This window comes from Triturus cristatus, chromosome 2_2 (genome assembly GCF_964204655.1).
Source record: "Triturus cristatus chromosome 2_2, aTriCri1.1, whole genome shotgun sequence".
Classification (NCBI taxonomy): Eukaryota; Metazoa; Chordata; class Amphibia; order Caudata; family Salamandridae; genus Triturus; species Triturus cristatus.
Genome location: NC_140582.1, coordinates 1,261,107,616 through 1,261,128,466, shown reverse-complemented (window position 1 = coordinate 1,261,128,466; position 20,851 = coordinate 1,261,107,616). Strand labels below are relative to the sequence as shown.

Sequence of the window (20,851 nt, the reverse complement as noted above, 5' to 3'; positions counted from 1 at the left end):
TTGTAATCTGAACTTTTCGAGGGAACCTCTCCATCCGGGTCACCGTAGGGCCGTGCGGGTACTCCTTTCTGTTTAGCAGGTTTCTGACGCTAGGTCGGTTACTTTTGTCGATTCCTGGGAACTCCTGGGGATTGATAATCGCTACTCAGAACGAAGTGCGTCAAGTACGTCACGGACGGTTTGTAGAGGATGGCATTCTCTAAGCTGTTGGAAGTAGAAAGGATGTCGGCGCAGAGATCAGAATTAAGAAGAGTTGTATGTACAAAATGCTTTTTGTTTCAGGTGTTCCTATTGTTCCTGATCGTATCTATGTTATTGGTGGGTGGAGTGTATTTTGGAGTACAGTTGTTATTACCTCCTGTTTAACCTACCTCTTCTCCTAAACTGAGCTCCCTCACCACTGTTTCCCCACATTCTTTTCATCCCCTGCCTCAACATGAACAGGTTAGGCGTGCGGAATTTATGAATAACTCCTTCGTTCAACTTCTACATCAGCATCAGTTGGTGATGAATACTACCAATTGTTGGGTGTGTGGGTTAATGCCACATACCATGGATAGGGGTATTCCATATTTGGTCCTTCCTTACAGCTCCCAGGGTTCGGCTCGAGCATTCCAAACTATGTTCCGTAGTGCACTAGATTCCTACCCCAGTCGAGAGCCACGTTCTGCCAATTTTGGTCCTGGGCCGTATCACAAACCTTTGGCGATAGCGATAGCGGATTTAGATAGAGATGTTTTTGATGCATCGCTTATCCCAAATGAAGAGGTACAGGCTTATAAGGATCTGAGCGAGGCTGAGTATAGTACGTCAGTGGGTGATAGACAGCTTAAGAGCTCGTCCCCAATATGGATTGTACCACACCTCGGTAATTTCTGCCTGAAAGGTCTGGGTCGAAATCCGAGAGCACAACTTGGGAACAGTGCTTGCACTGCCACGTATGTTCTGCCGATGCTCTCCTCCCCTGTTTTTCTGACCGCTAAGGGCACTTATTTTGTATGTTATGAACGCGCATATACATGGTTACCACGTGATTTTTCGGGTACCTGTTATATTGCGAATCTTTTACCACCGACTTTCACATTTGCCTCAGATTATCACAAGACTAGAGTTGTGAGAGGCGTTATTAGCAAAGAGGATACTGCCGGTCAAGAAGCAGGAGACTTCTTTAAGGGTTTCTTGCCGTTTTGGGGACCTATGGTTAATAGTAGGAACCTAAGACAGCTGACACGTGTAGTAGAGTCGACTGCTAATATTACTGCAAGCGCCCTTGGTAATCTCACAGCTGAACTTCAGGCGGATAGACTCATGACGTTGCAGAACCGTATGGTTCTAGATGTTGTTCTCGCAGATAGAGGTGGTGTGAGTAAAGTTATCCATTCGAGTTGTTGCATTTTTATTCCTGACAATGCTCCAACTGTCTACCAAGCCATCTCGAAGTTGCACAAGATCTCCGAGTCCATACACGTGGACGAAGGTAATTGGACGCTACTAGGATGGTTTTGGGGCCTGATGTCAACTTGGGGTTGGAAGATTCTGATGATCGTAGGAGTTGTTGTAACGTTTCTGTTCACGTGTTGTCTTTGTGTACAGTGTGGTCCTGCCTTATGTGGCCTATGTGCTACAACGTGTATAAGACGACCATCTGTTACCAAGGAGACGTTGATGAATAGAATGATGTTCCAGCAGCAATTGAGCGATCTGATGAATATTGAAATAGATTCCGATCTTGACTAGTGCTTGCCTACATGAGGGCAAAAGGAGCGTCTGAGGTTCCGTGTGGGATGGAACGACACTTTTTGGGTGGTGACGAATATGGGTGAGTTGGGTATCTATGAACCGCAAATGACGAGTGTAGTGGGTGTACGCAGTTTCGCTACGCAACCACGTATGGTTCGTCTGATTTTTGGGTTTGTTCATCTGACCCCTCGGGTTCCATTTTAGATACGGCATCCATTTTGTTTCTTGCCCTCAAGTAGCCAGCGAACGGACTTTGTCCGCTTCGTGACCCTGGGATTCCCAAGCTTACACGAGGGACACGTGTTCTTTGGAGTATGACTTTTATGACGAGGGGAACGACACGACGAAGGCAGATGGCCCCTCTCAAGGCTCATCTTGCCGTGCCGGTCTATTGTTTCAGCCATGCATACATTAGACACGGTGTCTCTGATCCCGTTATCAAGTTCCCTTTATTACTCCTAACACTCTTCTCTAATCTGTTGTGCATCCTTGTCCTTTCTTTGCATCTGTTCTTGCCCCTTCTCCTAATGTGTTTACGATCAGGATGGAATGTGTTTTATTGCAGAGAAGATATGTTTTTACAGTTGGGAACTGGCAATACTGTTGTGATTATGTTCCGGCCTCCTGAAACATGAACGCGACCCTTTTTGAAGTTTATTATGGGAACCGAGTTGTAATCTTTGTTCACCATACTGTGCAATGGCAAAAACGTGTATAAAAGGAGCGATCCACTTTTGCAAATTGAAGCAGTCTCCGAGAACCTACACGCTGTGTACTTCTTGTGACCTCTGTATCCCTGCAGTAAATAAACGCTGATCTCTGACGTCGCTGGAAGTGTCCCGTGTCTCTGTGTTTGGTACGCCAGAACAGGTAACCCACGAAGGTTTCAGGTGATGTTCCCTGGCACCGCTGGGTCTTAGAAAAACCCAGTCCTTCACTAGCTCTATTATATTTTAGCAGCACTGGCTCTATTATGTTTTAGCAACACTAGCTGTTTTATGTTTTAGCAGCAATGGCTCTAATATGTTTTAGCAGCAATGGCTCTATTATGTTTTAGCAGCACTGGCTCTATTATGTTTTAGCAGCACTGGCTCTATTATGTTTTAGCAGCAATGGCTCCATTGTGTTTTAGCAGGACTAGCTCTATTATGTTTCAGCAGCACAAGCTCTATTATATTTCAGCAGCGCTGGATTTATTATGTTTTAGCAGCACTAGCTGTATTATGTTTTAGCAGCACTAGCTCTATTATGTTTTAGCAGCGTTGGCTCAATTATCTTTTCGCAGCACTGGCTCCATTGTGTTTTAGCACGACTCGCTCTATTATGATTTAGCAGCACTGGCTCTATTATGTTTCAGCAGAACTCTCTCTATTATGTTTTAGCAGCACTGGAGTTATTATGTTTTAGAAGCACTAGCTCTATTATGTTTTAGCAGCACCAGCTCTATTATGTTTCAGCAGCACTAACTCTAGTGTGTTTTAGCAGCACTGGATTTATTATGTTTTAGCAGCACTAGCTGTATTATGTTTTAGCAGGACAAGCTCTATTATGTTTCAGCAGCACTGGCTCTATTATTTTTTAGCAACACTGGCTCTATTATGTTTTAGTAGCACTGTCTCTAATATGTTTTAGCAGGACTAGCTCTATTATGTTGTAGCAGCGCTGGCTATATTATGTTTTAGCAGCACTATCTCTATTAAGTTTCAGCAGCAGTGGCTGTATTATGTTTTAGCAGCACTATCTCTATTATGTTTTAGCAGCACTGGCTCGATTATGTTTTAGCAGCACTGGCTCTATTATGTTTTAGCAGCACTAGCTGTATTATGTTCTAGCAGCACTATCTCTATTATCTTTTAGCAGCACTAGCTCTATTATGTTTCAGCAGCACTAGCTTTGTTGTGTTTTAACTGCACTAGCTCTGTTATGTTTTAGCAGCACTAGCTTTGTTGTGTTTTAACTGCACTAGCTGTGTTATGTTTTAGCAGCACTGTCTCTATTGTGTTTTAGCAGGACTAGCTCTATTATGTTCTAGCAGCAATGGCTCTATTGTGTTTTAGCAACACTAGCTGTATTATGTTTTAGCAGGACTAGCTCTCTTATGTTTTAGCAGCACTAGCTATATTATGTTTCAGCAGCACTATCTCTATTGTGTTTTAGCAGCACTGGATTTATTATGTTTAGCAGCACTAGCTGTATTATGTTTAACAGGACTAGCTCTATTATGTTTTAGCAGTAATGGGTCTATTAGGTTTTAGCAGCACTGGCTCTATTATGTTTTAGCAGCAATGGCTCTATTATGTTTTAACAGGACTAGCTCTATTGTGTTTCAGCAGCACTATCTCTATTATGTTTCAGCAGCACTATCTCTATTATGTTTTAGCAGCACTGGATGTATTATGTTTTAGCAGCACTAGCTGTATTATGTTTTAGCAGGACTAGCTCTATTATGTTTTAGCAGCACTGGCTCTAATATGTTTTAGCAGCACTGGATTTATTATGTTTTAGCAGCACTAACTGTATTATGTTTTAGCAGCACTGGTCTATTATGTTTTAACAGCACTGGCTCTATTATGTTTCAGCAGCACTATCTCTAATATGTTTTAGCAGCACTGGATTTATTATGTTTTAGCAGGACTAGCTCTATTATGTTTTAGCAGCTCTGGATTTATTATGTTTTAACAGTACTGGCTCTATTATGTTTTAGCAGCACTGGCTCTATTATGTTTCAGCAGCACTGGCTCTATTATGTTTTAGCAGCGCTGGATTTATTATGTTTTGCAGCACTGGCTCTATTATGTTTTAGCATAACTGGCTCTATTATGTTTTAGCAGCACTTGCTCTATTATGTTTCAGCAGCACTATCTCTATTATGTTTTAGCAGCACTGGATTTATTATGTTTTAGCAGCACTAACTCTATTGTGTTTTAGCAGCACTGGATTGATAATGTTTTAGCAACACTGGCTCTATTATGTTTTAGCAGCACTAGCTGTATTATGTTTTAGCAGGACTAGCTCTATTATGTTTTAGCAGCACCTGCTCTATTATGTTTCAGCAGCACTATCTCTAGTGTGTTTTAGCAGCACTGGATTTATTATGTTTTAGCAGCACTAGCTGTAGTATGTTTTAGCAGCACTATCTCTATTATGTTTTAGCAGAACTGGCTCTATTATGTTTTAGCAGGACTAGCTCTAGTATGTTTTAGCAGGGCTATCTCTTTTATGTTTTAGCAGCACTGGCTCTATTATGTTTTAGCAGCACTGGCTCTATTAAGTTTTAGCAGCACTGGCTCTATTATGTTTTAGCAGGACTAGCTCTAGTATGTTTTAGCAGCACTAACTGTATTATGTTTTAACAGCACTGGCTCTATTATGTTTTAGCAGCACTGGCTCTATTATATTTCAGCAACACTATCTCTATTATGTTTTAGCAGCACTGGATTTGTTATGTTTTAGGAGCAATATCTGTATTATGTTTTAGCAGCACTGGCTCTATTATGTTTTAGCAGCACTGGCTCTATTATATTTCAGCAACACTATCTCTATTATGTTTTAGCAGCACTGGATTTGTTATGTTTTAGGAGCAATATCTGTATTATGTTTTAGCAGGACTAGCTCTATTATGTTTTAGCAGCACTGTCTCTATTATATTTCAGCAACACTATCTCTATTATGTTTTAGAAGCACTGGATTTATTATGTTTTAGCAGCACTAGCTGTATTATGTTTTAGCAGCACTATCTCTATTGTGTTTTAGCAGCACTGGATTGATTATGGTTGTACAAGCTTTATTCGAGATATTTCTCATAAAAGCACAGCATAAAAACATTAGAGATTAAAAAACATTAGAGATTAAAAAACAAGATATTTACAGGATATTTACAAATATAAATTCATACAAGTTCTGTGCAGCTCATACAGTATTAGCATAAAAAAGTTTACATTTGACAAGTAATTTTACATTATTAGCCAATCAAAATAAAAGGAAAACCTGATTAACTGGTCCCCCCCATTAAACGTTGCCTGATGGCCCAGGCCCAACCCAAGTATTTGGCTACCCCAATTACTATCGATTCATGGGTTGTTGTACACACAATTCTTAAAGCCACTGTACTGTCACGTGTCCCCAGGTTTTTACATACAGGGGTGAGCCATAGTCTCCTGGGTAATGAGTAGGCTTTGCATACAAATAGGAAGTGACCTACACTCTCCTCTGCATTACCACAGGCTGGACATAACCTGTTAGTCGACTTATGCCAACGTGACGTTAGTTTTTTTAAGGGAATGGATCCGGATCTTAGCTGGAAGACTAGCTTCCTATCCATTGGTACCGTAATAGTATCCCAATAGTTTTCTAGGATAGGAAAAATTTTTGTCTCCAAGAAACGACCAGCCATAGAGTCAGACCTAACGTCTTTCAGCAGATTGCCACCCGCCCAATCCCAATAACGTAATTTGAGGTCTTCTTTGCTTGGGAACTCTTCTTCCGCTGGGTTATTCCAAAGATTGGAAAACCCCAAATCAATTAGCATTGCCCTTAGATTTTTAAGCCATGTTATCTTGTGAAAGATGTCTTCCTTAATTATCCAGAGAAAACCCTCTGCATATTGTCTAATCTCTGGAGTTGTCCAAAGACGCCTCCAGTAGAGAACAGGGCGCAATCGCGCTCTGTCAGTAATTGTGCGTTTACCCAACTCCAGGAACAATGGTATTAGGGGGGTGCTCTGAGGAAGTCCTGTAATCCCTCTAAGGAACTTGTTCTCAGATATCTGTAGGGCCGCAAGATTGTCCCAGGCCCATATCTCCGCTCCATATAAAGTGGCACCTAAAACCTTGGCATCGTATACTATAAGTGCGGGTTTGATCGGCTTTGTTTTAGATTTACGGTGTTCACCCCTCAAGGCACCTGAAACTTGTTGATGTTTTATGACCACTTTTTGCAAATGGTGCAACCAGCCAGCGCTCTCTGCTATCTGTACCCCTAAATATGTAAACTCCTTAACAGTGTCTAACTTACAATTATTTAGGGTTACCTTGGGATAGATTCTACGGTTTGGGGTGAAGGCCATTAACTTTGTTTTCCCCACGTTTACTTCAAGCCCGTGCTCTGTGCAAAAGGTATCAAAAATATTTAATGCACGTTGCAGCCCTGCAGGGGTTTTCGACAAGATAAGAGTATCGTCAGCGAACATCAGGATCGGAACCCTGGCGTCCGCTAACGAAGGTGCGTCTACGCTTGCTTCCAACATTCGCCTAACAATCCCATTAATAAATAATGAGAAGAGTAAGGGAGCCATGGAGCAGCCTTGTCGGACACCCCTTTCCACGGGAAAGTCTGAAGTAAATTCGCCATTCCCACCCCACTGTATTCTTGCAAAATTGGATTCATGAAGGCGCATAATTAATGTAAGCAAATCAATAGGAATTCCCATTTTTCGCAAGACCAACCATAGCTTAAACCTGGGGACTAAATCAAATGCCGCCCGCAGGTCGACAAACGCGACATATAGGCAGCCTCTTCCCAGTAAAACCGTCTTCCACCGCAGTATGGTAAAGCGGAAGACCTGATCAATGGTACTGGTAGCTCGCCTAAATCCAGCTTGGTATATGGAAAGGGCGTTGTTGGCATCAACCCAGTCCATAAGCTGGTTTGCAACCATTCTTCCCACTACTTTTTGCATGGTTGCTATTAGGCTTATGGGCCTATAATTGGCAGGCGATGAGCGATCTCCCTTCTTATGGATGGGAATAATAATTGCACCTTTACAAAGGTCGGGGACCACCCCCCCCTTGGCTAGGGCATTTGCTACTAAAAAAATATACCTCACCCATCTCGTCATATCATACTTAAAAATATCCGGGGGTATCCCATCTAACCCTGGCGCTCTCCCACTTTTCACAGATCTAATCGCGATTTCTACTTCTTTGGGGGAGAACATGTTGTCAATAGCATAGACTGGCGCTATGCCTTCACCTACCCCGGGGTGCATGACTTCAGCATATTGTGGTCTGAAGTAGTCAACCCAGGCTTCTTCAGCTACATTATTATCTGGCTTTGCAGGGCCACCTCCTCTACCCCACTTAATAATTTTCCAAAAGGACCTAGAGTCCTTCTTGTTAGAGGCCTCTTTCAACTCTGCCCAGTGGTCTTCATCCCATTTCTTTTTTGCTTGGAAAATGGCCAGTTTGTACAGTTTCCTTGCCTCTTTTATTGCGACGCGGTCCCTGCTCCTAATAGCTTGTCCCAGTACTAGACGTGCAGATCTACATTGGCGATTGAACCACCTTCCAACATCCTGGGTTTTCCTCCCTTTCTTACTCTTGGTCAAAAAACATGGTTTGAGGAGGGAAAATAACTTATTGTGGATATCGGTGATATCCCTAATCCCGGGAACTATTGGATCAGCCGCCTCCATTGCAGTAATTGCGCTATCAACCTCATTGTTGATATAGGTCATGGTTTCCTCGTTAGCCAATACCCTTGGCCATTTCAGCCTACGTTCGTCGTTGCTCATGACCGGAATCTGATCGTTCTTTAGATACAAATTTCCCACTCCTGGATTCCACCACCTATGGGTCACACAAAGGGGGTTATGATCACTTTCTACTCTAGGCCTAATGGTCATATCAATAACCCCCTGCCACAACTGAAGACTACATATTATATAATCGATTCTGCTCCTGCTGTTACCATTATCGAAGGTACAACTACCCTCCTTATCCCCTGTAGTTCTCCCATTCAGTGCTCTTAGACCATGTTCCATACAAATAGCATTTAGTAATAGGATGTCTTTTGTCCACCTTGGGACGGGGTTTAAACATAAAGATGGTGCTCCCCAGAGGTTGTCCTCATCCTTCCCTAGGGGATCATTTGTAGAATCTAAAGGTTCAAAAGTCCTATTAAGATCCCCGGCTATAATTACCCTGCTATCTTGGGACTTTGTCTCTAAGCAGGCAGACAACAGTTCTAAGGTCGAGGAATTGGTTGTGTTACTGCCTCTTATATAAACATTATACAGGTCCAATGACGGACCCTTATCTGCTAAGATTCTTAACAGTTGTAAGTCGCTACTTCCCAGGTCCAAAATTTTGATGGTAATATCCAAATCTTGTTTTACCCATACAGTAAGACCTCCCATGGGCCGACTCCTACCACCTTTCAATGCTGGTATCGAAAAGTTTAAATAGCCACAACAAAACAGGGGTTCACAAGCCCAGGTTTCTTGGAAGCAACATACATCGAACCCGCAGATATATTCTGCCCAGAGTTGGGAGTCTAACTTGCTACTCAACCCTGCCACATTCCAGGATAGAAGCGTACCAAAGCTAAACTCAGACCCATCATGATTGTTAGTATAAGAAGACACTCGGGAAATCATTGGGCTTTTGATGTTAGTAACTACCTTCCCCAGATCATCAATGGGGTCAGCAAGTTTCACAGTACTAACATTTATATTTTCCATCCCGGTACCTCCCTCTACAACAAAACTCCCCTTCTCTGTGTAACCAGCAGTTAAGATTGTGTCAATAGAACTAACATGATCTTCACAGGCCCCCTTGGACTCATTATTAATCCCTCCAGTACTACTTCTCCACTCTCTAGTAATTTGTCAATATCCCCACCCTGAGTCCAGCCGTCCAGCTTGAGAATTATAATTAGTACATGCGGTATAGTTCTGACCAAATAATGAAGCTGGTATGGAAGTAATTGGCCATGATACAGCAGAAGGGTTCAGGGGTTCGTTATGCAGGCTAGTCAGTACACTGGTTGGGTAAGATCTACAATTCTAATATCTCCCTTGTTTTCACCCCATCCCTGCCTAGTTATCCATCCCGCCACCCTTGGATCTTGAAAGTTGACCACAACACAGTCCCCACCCAAACTTTTTGGTGTACCCTATCCAATCTATTCTCCTTACCCCTATGATTAACCCATCAAGATCTCCTGGGAGAGGTCTATTCTCCCTTAACCAGTGCATGGTCTTATTTTTAAGCATCTGGAAGGTTTCTCTCTGCCCTATGGGGAGTGGTGGGACGTTTGTAAGAACTACTACATAGGGGAAGGAATCCGGAGTAAGGTTTACTGGGGGTTTTCTGTGGTGTGGCTTTATTATGTTATAGCAGCACTGGCTCTATTATGTTTTAGCAGGACAAGCTCTATTATGTTTTAGCAGCACAGGCTCTAATATGTTTCAGCAGCACTATCTCTATTATGTCTTAGCAGCACTGGATTTATTATGCTTTAGCAGCACTAGCTGTATTATGTTTTAGCAGCACTATCTCTATTGTGTTTTAGCAGCACTGGATCGATTATGTTTTAGCAGGACTAGCGCTATTATGTTTTAGCAGCACTGGCACTTTTATGTTTTAGAAGCACTAGCTGTATTATTTTTTAGCAGCACTGGCACTATGTTTTAGCAGCACTGGCTCTATTATGTTTCAGCAGCACTATCTCTATTATGTTTTAGCAGCACTGGATTTATTATGTTTTAGCAGCACTATATCTATTGTGTTTTAGCAGCACTGGATTGATTATGTATTAGTAGCACTAGCTGTATTATGTTTTAGTAGCAATGGCACTATTATGTTTTAGCAGCAATAGCTCTATTATGTTTTAGCAGCACTATCTCTATTATGTTTTAGCAGCACTAGCTCTATTATGTTTCAGCAGCACTAGCTTTGTTATGTTTTAACTGCACTAGCTGTGTTATGTTTTGGCAGCTCTGTCTCTATTATGTTTTAGCAGCACTGGCTCTATTATGTCTTAGCAGCACTGGCTCTATTATGTTTTAGTAGCACTGGCTCTAATATGTTTTAGCAGCACTGGTTCTATTATGTTTTAGCAGCACTATCTCTATTAAGTTTTAGCATCACTAGCTGTATTATGTTTTAGCAGCACTGGATTTATTATGTTTTAGCAGCACTAGCTGTATTATGTTTTAGCAGCACTGAATTTATTATGTATTAGTAGCACTAGCTGTATTATGTTTTAGTAGCACTGGCTCTATTATGTTTTAGCAGCACTATCTCTATTATGTTTCAGCAGCACAAGCTCGATTGTGTTTCAGCAGCGCTGGATTTATTATGTTTTAGCAGCACTAGCTGTATTATGTTTTAGCAGGACTAGCTCTATTATGTTTTAGCAGCACTGGCTCTATTATGTTTTAGCAGCACTAGCTCTATTATGTTTCAGCAGCACTAGCTTTGTTATGTGTTAACTACACTAGCTGTGTTATGTTTTAGCAGCACTAGCTCTGTTATGTTTTAACTGCACTAGCTTTGTTATGTTTTAGCAACACTAGTTCTATTATGTTTCAGCAGCACTAGCTGTATTATGTCTTAACAGCACCAGCTCTATTACGTTTTAGCAGCACTGGCTCTATTATGTTTTAGCAGCACTGGATGTATTATGTTTTAGCAGCACTAGCTGTATTATGTTTTATCAGGACTAGCTCTATTATGTTTTAGCAGCACTGGCTCTATTATGTTTTAGCAGCACAAGCTCGATTGTGTTTCAGCAGCGCTGGATTTATTATGTTTTAGCAGCACTAGCTGTATTATGTTTTAGCAGGACTAGCTCTATTATGTTTTAGCAGCACTGGCTCTATTATGTTTTAGCAGCACTAACTCTATTATGTTTCAGCAGCACTAGCTTTGTTATGTGTTAACTACACTAGCTGTGTTATGTTTTAGCAGCACTAGCTCTGTTATGTTTTAACTGCACTAGCTTTGTTATGTTTTAGCAACACTAGTTCTATTATGTTTCAGCAGCACTAGCTGTATTATGTCTTAACAGCACCAGCTCTATTACGTTTTAGCAGCACTGGCTCTATTATGTTTTAGCAGCACTGGATTTATTATGTTTTAGCAGCACTTGCTGTATTATGTTTTATCAGGACTAGCTCTATTATGTTTTAGCAGCACTGGCTCTATTATGTTTTAGCAGCACTGTCTCTATTGTGTTTTAGCAGGACTAGCTCTATTATGTTTCAGCAGCACAAGCTCTATTATGTTTCAGCAGCGCTGGATTTATTATGTTTTAGCAGCACTAGCTGTATTATGTTTTAGCAGGACTAGCTCTATTATGTTTTAGCTGCACTGGCTCTATTGTGTTTTAGCAGGTCTAGCTCTATTATGTTTTAGCAGCACATGATTGATTGTGTTTTAACAGCACTGGATTTATTATGTTTTAGCAGCACTAGCTTTATTATGTTTTAGCAGGACTAGCTCTATTATGTTTTAGCACCACTGGCTCTATTATGTTTTAGCACCACTGGCTCTATTATGTTTTATCAGCACTGACCCTATTATGTTTTAGCAGCACAGGCTCTATTATGTTTCAGCAGCACTATCTCTATTATGTTTTAGCAGCACTGGATTTATTATGCTTTAGCAGCACTAGCTGTATTATGTTTTAGCAGCACTATCTCTATTGTGTTTTAGCAGCACTGGATTGATTATGTTTTAGCAGCACTGGCTCTATTAAGTTTTAGCAGGACTAGCTCTATTATGTTTTAGCAGCACTGGCTCTATTATGTTTTAGCAGCACTAGCTGTATTATGTTTTAGCAGCACTATCTCTATTATGTTTTAGCAGCACTGGCTCTATTAAATTTGAGCAGGACTAGCTCTATTGTGTTTTAGCAGCACTGGCTCTATTATGTTTTAGTATCACTGGCTCTATTATGTTTTAGTAGCACTGGTTCTATTATGTTTTAGCAGCACTAGCTGTATTATGTTTTAGCAGCACTGGATTTATTATGTTTTAGCAGCACTAGCTGTATTATGTTTTAGTAGCACTGGCTCTATTATGTTTTAGCAGCACTGTCTCTATTATGTTTTAGCAGCACTATCTCTATTATGTTTTAGCAGCACTGGCTTTTTCATGTTTTAACTGCACTAGCTGTGTTATGTTTTAGCAGCACTAGCTCTGTAATATTTTAGCTGCACTAGCTGTGTTATGTTTTAGCAGCACTAGTTCTATTATGTTTCAGCAGCACTGGCTGTATTCTGTCTTAACAGCACCAGCTCTATTACGTTTTAGCAGCACTGGCTCTTTTATGTTTCAGCAGCACTATCTCTATTATGTTTTAGCAGCACTGGATTCATTATGTTTTAGCAGCACTAGCTCTGTTATGTTTTAACTGCACTAGCTGTATTATGTTTTAGCAGGACTAGCTCTGTTATGTTTTAGCAGCACTAGCTATATTATGTTTCAGCAGCACTATCTCTATTGTGTTTTAGCAGCACTGGATTTATTATGTTTTAGCAGCACTGGCTCTATTATGTTTTAGCAGCTGTGGTAAATATTTCGGTACTATTTTTTATGCGGTAAAGTCTATTAAGAATAACTCAGTAAATATAAGAGGCAGAATCCGTGGTATTAGAGGTTTTAAAAGGCTTTATTCCTATACAAAGGAATACAATTCGAATTGTAGGCATTCTATTCCATCACCACGAAAGTTCAGGAAGGAAGGGCATACATTATTGACAGATAGGCAGTTTTATAGAAAATACATTACAGTGAAACAGATGCAAGAGGCGTAACAGCTGATAAAACGTGCATACGTAGCTAATAGAGGGCGTAATTTAATAAACGTCATCATACATGATGTCACAAGTGGGTGGATCCATAAGAGAATCCCGCAATGTCAGCAGAAATAGTTGGCAGAGATGCGCGCGCAGCCGCATGACGTGTGATTGACGTGCAACTAGAGGGTGAAGGGACTTGACATTTAGCTCTACATGTGGAGACAGAAGTCTGGGGGTCGTGTCAACCTAATCCCAAATCATATCTAATATCCTATGTTTAAAGAACTGTGTTATCCAAAAGGAGAGGTCTCTAGGATAGAATCTATTCTATACTGACTGTTAGTGCGTGTACAAGCGTCTAAGTGTCTACACTAGATGCGAGGGGGTAGGAATATTCCATGGTAACGGGTCTATGAATTACTTGCATGAGGGCAGCGAGGCCTGGCCCTGTGCACGGAAGCTGGAGGAATGTTTACCTAAACTACTAGACAGGAATGCATCGGATGAGGAGCGGAGAAGATAATTTTGAAGGTGAAATACAGTTCTTGGCAGGCGACAGGCTGGATCAGGCACCGTTAGCCGCGCAGGGAGTAGGACAAAGTTCATGGATACAGATGCAGGCTCAGACTGGAGCTTTCAGAGGCAGAAGGCAGGAAAAGGCTTGATGACAGAATTCGGGCCTACTCGCCTGAATCTGTAAAATGTGGAAAGTGAACCACATAAAGTCAGTGGCCTTTCATACTTAGGAATGGAATATCTGACCCATTCATGGCGGATCTGAAAGAGGACATGTTGACGGTGGACGCACATATATTTGCGTCTTCAAAACTGGAGCAGGAGGGAACATACATGTACTTATAGCATGCACATGGAGCCGTTGGGGTCTACGATAGGGGACATAACTGATCACAAAATTCATATTTCCTCACAGCAATGGCTCTATTATGTTTTAGCAGGACTAGCTCTAGTATGTTTTAGCAGGGCTATCTATTTTATGTTTTAGCAGCACTGGCTCTATTATGCTTTAGCAGGACTAGCTCTATTATGTTTTAGCAGCACTGGCTCTATTCTGTTTTAGCAACACCATCTCTATTATGTTTTAGCAGCACTGGCTCTATTATGTTTCAGCAGCACTATCTCTATTATGTTTTAGCAGCACTGGATTTATTATGCTTTAGCAGCACTAGCTTTATTATGTTTTAGCAGGACTAGCTCTATTATGTTTTAGCACCACTGGCTCTATTATGTTTTAGCAGCACAGGCTCTATTATGTTTCAGCAGCACTATCTCTATTATGTTTTAGCAGCACTGGATTTATTATGCTTTAGCAGCACTAGCTGTATTATGTTTTAGCAGCACTATCTCTATTGTGTTTTAGCAGCACTGGATTGATTATGTTTTAGCAGCACTGGCTCTATTAAGTTTTAGCAGGACTAGCTCTATTGTGTTTTAGAAGCACTGGCTCTATTATGTTTTAGCAGCACTATCTCTATTATGTTTTAGCAGCACTAGCTGTATTATGTTCTATCAGCACTATCTCTATTATGTTTTAGCAGCACTAGTTCTATTATGTTTCAGCAGCAGTAGCTGTATTCTGTCTTAACAGCACCAGCTTTATCATGTTTCAGCAGATCTAGCTCTATTATGTTTTAGCAGCACTGGCCCTATTATGTTTTAGTAGAACTGGCTCTATTATGTTTCGACAGCATTAGCTCTATTATGTTTTAGCAGGACTGGCTCTATTATGTTTTAGCAGCACTGGCTCTATTATGTTTTAGCTGCACTGGATCTATTGTGTTTTAGCAGGTCTAGCTCTATTATGTTTTAGCAGCACTGGATTTATTATGTTTTAGCAGCACTAGCTTTATTATGCTTTAGCAGGACTAGCTCTATTATGTTTTAGCACCACTGGCTCTATTATGTTTTATCAGCACTGGCTCTATTATGTTTTAGCAGCACAGGCTCTATTATGTTTTAGCAGCACTATCTCTATTGTGTTTTAGCAGCACTGGATTGATTATGTTTTAGCAGCACTGGCTCTATTAAGTTTTAGCAGGACTAGCTCTATTATGTTTTAGCAGCACTGGCTCTATTATGTTTTAGCAGCACTAGCTGTATTATGTTTTAGCAGGACTATCTATATTATGTTTTAGCAGCACTGGCTCTATTAAGTTTTAGCAGGACTAGCTCTATTGTGTTTTAGCAGCACTGGCTCTATTATGATTTAGTATTACTAGCTGTATTATGTTTTAGCAGCACTGGATTTATTATGTTTTAGCAGCACTAGCTGTATTATGTTTTAGCAGCACTGAATTTATTATGTATTAGTACGCACTAGCTGTATTATGTTTTAGTAGCACTGGCTCTATTATGTTTTAGCAGCACTGGCTCTATTATGTTTTAGCAGCTCTATCTCTATTATGTTTTAGCAGCACTAGCTCTATTATGTTTCAGCAGCACTAGCTTTTTTATGTTTTAACTGCACTAGCTGTGTTATGTTTTAGCAGCACTAGCTCTGTAATATTTTAGCTGCACTAGCTGTGTTATGTTTTAGCAGCACTAGTTCTATTATGTTTCAGCAGCACTGGCTGTATTCTGTCTTAACAGCACCAGCTCTATTATGTTTTAGCAGCACTGGCTCTATTATGTTTCAGCAGCACTATCTCTATTATGTTTTAGCAGCACTGGATTCATTATGTTTTAACTGCACTAGCTGTGTTATGTTTTAGCAGCACTGGCTCTATTATGTTTTAACAGCACTGGCTCTATTATGTTTTAGCAGCACTGGCTCTATTATGTTTCAGCAGCACTATCTCTATTATGTTTAAGCAGCACTGGATTTGTTATGTTTTAGGAGCACTAGCTGTATTATGTTTTAGCAGGACTAGCTCTATTATGTTTTAGCAGCACTAGCTCTGTTATGTTTTAGCAGCACTAGCTATATTATGTTTCAGCAGCACTATCTCTATTGTGTTTTAGCAGCACTGGATTTATTATGTTTTAGCAGCACTGGCTCTATGATGTTTTAGCAGCAATGGCTCTATTATGTTTTAGCAGCACTGGCTCTATTCTGTCTTAACAGCACCAGCTTTATCATGTTTCAGCAGATCTAGCTCTATTATGTTTTAGCAGCACTGGCTCTATTATGTTTTAGCAGCACTGGCTCTATTCTGTTTTAGCAAAACCATCTCTATTATGTTTTAGCAACACTAGCTGTATTAGGTTTTAGCAGGACTAGCTCTATTATGTTTTAGCAGGACTGGCTCTATTATGTTTTAGCAGCACTGGCTCTATTATGTTTTAGCTGCACTGGCTCTATTGCGTTTTAGCAGGTCTATCTCTATTGTGTTTTAGCAGCACATGATTGATTGTGTTTTAGCAACACTGGCTCTATTATGTTTTAGCAGGACAAGGTCTATTATGTTTTAGCAGCACTGGCTCTATTATGTTTTAACAGCACTGGTTCTATTATGTTTCAGCAGCACTATCTCTATTATGTTTTAGCAGCAGTGGATTTATTATGTTTTAGCAGCACTAGCTGTATTATGTTTTAGCAGGACTAGCTCTATTATGTTTTAGCACCACTGGCTCTATTATGTCTTAGCAGCACAGGCTCTATTATGTTTCAGCAGCACTGGCTCTATTATGTTTCAGCAGCACTATCTCTATTATGTTTTAGCAGCACTGGATTTATTACGCTTTAGCAGCACTAGCTGTATTATGTTTTAGCAGCACTATCTCTACTGTGTTTTAGCAGCACTGGATTGATTATGTTTTAGCAGCACTGGCTCTATTATGTTTTAGCAGCACTGGCTCTATTATGTTTTAGCAGCACTAGCTGTATTATGTTTAAGCAGCACTAGCTCTGTTATGCTTTAACAGCACTAGCTGTGTTATGTTTTAGCAGCACTGGATTTATTATGTTTTAGCAGCACTAGCATTATTATGTTTTAGCAGCTTTGAATTTATTATGTATTAGTAGCACTAGCTCTATTATGTTTTAGCAGCACTAGCTCTATTATGTTTCAGCAGCACTAGCTTTTTTATGTTTTAACTGCACTAGCTGTGTTATGTTTTAGCAGCACTAGCTCTGTAATATTTTAGCTGCACTAGCTGTGTTATGTTTTAGCAGCACTAGTTCTATTATGTTTCAGCAGCACTGGCTGTATTCTTTCTTAACAGCACCAGCTCTATTATGTTTTAGCAGCACTGGCTCTATTATGTTTCAGCAGCACTATCTCTATTATGTTTTAGCAGCACTGGATTTGTTATGTTTTAGGTGCACTAGCTGTATTATGTTTTAGCAGCACTAGTTCTGTTATGTTTTAACTGCACTAGCTGTGTTATGTTTTAGCAGCACTGTCTCTATTGTGTTTTAGCAACACTAGCTGTATTAAGTTTTAGCAGGACTAGCTCTGTTATGTTTTAGCAGCACTAGCTATATTATGTTTCAGCAGCACTATCTCTGTTATGTTTTAGCAGCACTGGGTTTATTTTGTTTTAGCAGCACTAACTCTATTATGTTTTAACAGCACTGTCTCTATTATGTTTTAGCAGGACTAGCTCTATTATGTTTCAGCAGCACAAGCTCTATTATGTTTCAGCAGCACTATCTCTGTTATGTTTTAGCAGCACTGGGTTTATTTTGTTTTAGCAGCACTAACTCTATTATGTTTTAACAGCACTGGCTCTATTATGTTTTAGCAGCACTGGTTCTATTGTGTTTTAGCAGCACTAGCTCTATAATGTTTTAGCAGCACTATCTCTGTTATGTTTCGGCAGCACTATCTCTATTATGTTTTAGCAGCACTGGCTCTATTGTGTTTTAGCAGCACTGGCTCTATTGTGTTTTAGCAGCACTGGCTCTATTATGTTTTAGCAGCACTGGCTCTATTATGTTTCAGCAGCACTAGCTCTATTGTGTTTTAGCAGCACTGGCTCTATTGTGTGTTATCAGTACTATCTTTATGGTTCATACCTGATCTCCTGCTTACAAACTTGAATGTCGAGCACGTGTAAACCATTCCAAGAGTTTTGCTTATGTTTCTGAATCGGAAATGTTTTTGAAAGGGCCCTGGTTGGCAGTCTCGTACATGTAACTGCACATATTAAATTTGCAATCATTATGAAAAGTATTTTCCTTTCGTTAATGAATAAGTTATAAGAGTGGGAACATCAGCTGTAAAAAGACTGAGCGTGGCCAAAGTGCAGGGCGGTACATAATTCCATTGGTTACTGACCTTTCCAATGCTCCGTTGGAAATATTCCATTTCAAGCTTGGACACTGCTTTTAGGCGATGGAGGTACTACCTCATTAAATTAGGCACTTATATAAAACATGCAGAATCCTGACACCTATGGAACGCTACAAAGCTATGAGGACCGGCAAATATGAACCAACCGCCATCACCCAATGATAATATCTGACCAAAAACACAACATACATGGCTGGACCTCTTCTTCCATTGAGCGTTCCGATACTAAATGGACCCGATCCATAAAGATTTTGCTTCGTGTGTGTGATTGTCCTTGTAGCAAGTACTCTTGACTTACTTCTGTATTGCAAGGGCCAGTCAGGCTCACTCATGGCTTGGACAACAATAAGCCATACGTACTCTTACCCATAGGTCACAGCAGAATGTTTCTGATTTGGGCCCAGTCATCACTATCCAGTAAGGTACAAAGTCACCGTTTCCACACCTAGACTTGCACGAGGATCAATAGTGGGCCATGAGGCTTTGCTGTACCACCGACCTGTTGTCATTTTCAAAGCCTTTCACAAGATAGGGGCCCCCTACCTCAGGGAAAGATTCCAACATTATACACCTCAACGCACCTTGAGATCATCTGCTCAACTTCTGACCTCCACGCCTAAAGTCCTGCTGTCCCGGATTGAGGGAAGATCCTTTCAAATGGTAGCCCCTCGCTCATGGAACACTCACCCCTCTCTCTTAGACAGGCACAGGACCTCCTCACCTTCAGGATGAAATTAAAGACCTGCTTATTGCAACGGTAGGGTCCGGCCTGCCTTCTGCATTGGGTGTTTCTCTCTGTTAGCTGTTATGTGGTCTCTTTGATTCAGCACCGGGACACTCCTGGGAGTAGCCGCGCGCTTTATAAATACCATATAACATCATATAACATAGGTGTGTGACAACCCCAATCTCTAAGGTGCTTCTGAACCAGGCAACATTAGAAGCATAGGGGCTTTTTTATGAGCCCTTCGTCACTTTTGCCACACCGGAGCGTCACTTTTTGAGATGCACCAGTGGCGGAAAAAATGCGCCATGTTGCGTCTTATTTACAAACTGACACATCTAGGTAAAGGCGTCGCTTTGTAAACCCCTGCGCCACATTATACCTGCACCAGGTATAATGTATTCAGGCAGGGCATTCTGACGCAGTAAGCCTCGTAGAAGTGACACAGTGAAATCTATGAGATTCCACTGCGCCACTTCTAGGACGCAAATGCGTCAATATCTTATGCCTGCCTCACAGCAGGCGTAAGACTAACGCAGGCACATTTGCTTCATAAAAATCACAAATAAATAAAGAAGCATCTCTGAGGTGCTGTGGGAAACCATTTACTATCCTTATACCTAAACCCAAAGAGATGTGTGGAGTACAGTGCACTTGTAAATATGTGATTGTAATATCATTATGCAGTTCAAATGTGTAAATCCCTGATTAATGTACACAATTGGATAGTTTCCCAATTAATGTACATTGTTTTCTTGTTAAACAGCTGGGTACACCCCCTGCTTGGCACAGAATGAACACAGAAGTGAGAAATGACCTTTGACCTGTGATATCTAGGCTGCTTACCTCTGTGACCGTCACAAATGCCTTGTGTGGCTGCTGGTTCAGCAGGTGCTGCTCTGGGAGAGCAGGAACAGGATCTTCTTTCATACTCCCACTGTGTACATAATTCAGTTTACAGAAGGGGGGGGTCATACTTTAAGGAGTGAACACAAATCCTTGCTCCTCTGACTCTCTGAGGGCGGGGTCATCATCTGATATATACTGACAGCCAGAACAAACAAAAACGCTCCAGCACCTTGTTCTTTCTCCAATGTCATTTTAACATTTGTGCAGCACAGACTTGAATTGATTCCAACATACTTTATTTACATTGCATCATCTTCAGAGCACTCATCCCTGAAGGTACTTAACACATGACAGCAGCGCTGCAATCCACGAGCAGGAAAATGTGTCGGTATCGTCCCTCATGGCATCAGCCAGCCCCTCCCCCTGAGGACAACTTAAAAAAAGATTGTAATTAAAAAAAACTTATAATTGATATAAAATTGTCCTGGGATCTGCCCTTTCACACAGGAGCCGACCACCCGTGGGCACCAATTTCCTTTGGGGGAAATATATATATATATTCACTTACAGGTTTCAGGGTTGTTATAGTTGGAAATTAGCATTTAAAAAACTTTAGAAATTCACTGAAAAAAACACAGGTTTCAGGGACGTTATAGTTAGTTGGACATTTCACTCATACAAAACCAGAGAAATTCAGCCGTTATAGTTAGTTCAGCTAACTATAACTCGCGCCCCCGCAATCCAGTGCTGATGACG

The 20,851-nt window shown here is 40.8% G+C and overlaps 1 protein-coding gene across 1 annotated transcript in view; it reads right to left on the bottom strand.

The window, feature by feature from the left end:
* The window catches only part of LOC146863555 (CD5 antigen-like), an 881,885-nt gene extending 861,738 nt beyond the window's left edge, over positions 1–20,147 (bottom strand). Inside the window, exon 1 of the mRNA XM_085643019.1 lies at positions 20,093–20,147. The gene's annotated coding sequence lies outside the window, so the exon portion shown is untranslated. The remainder of the gene's footprint in view (positions 1–20,092) is intronic.
* Positions 20,148–20,851: the final 704 nt, after the last annotated feature.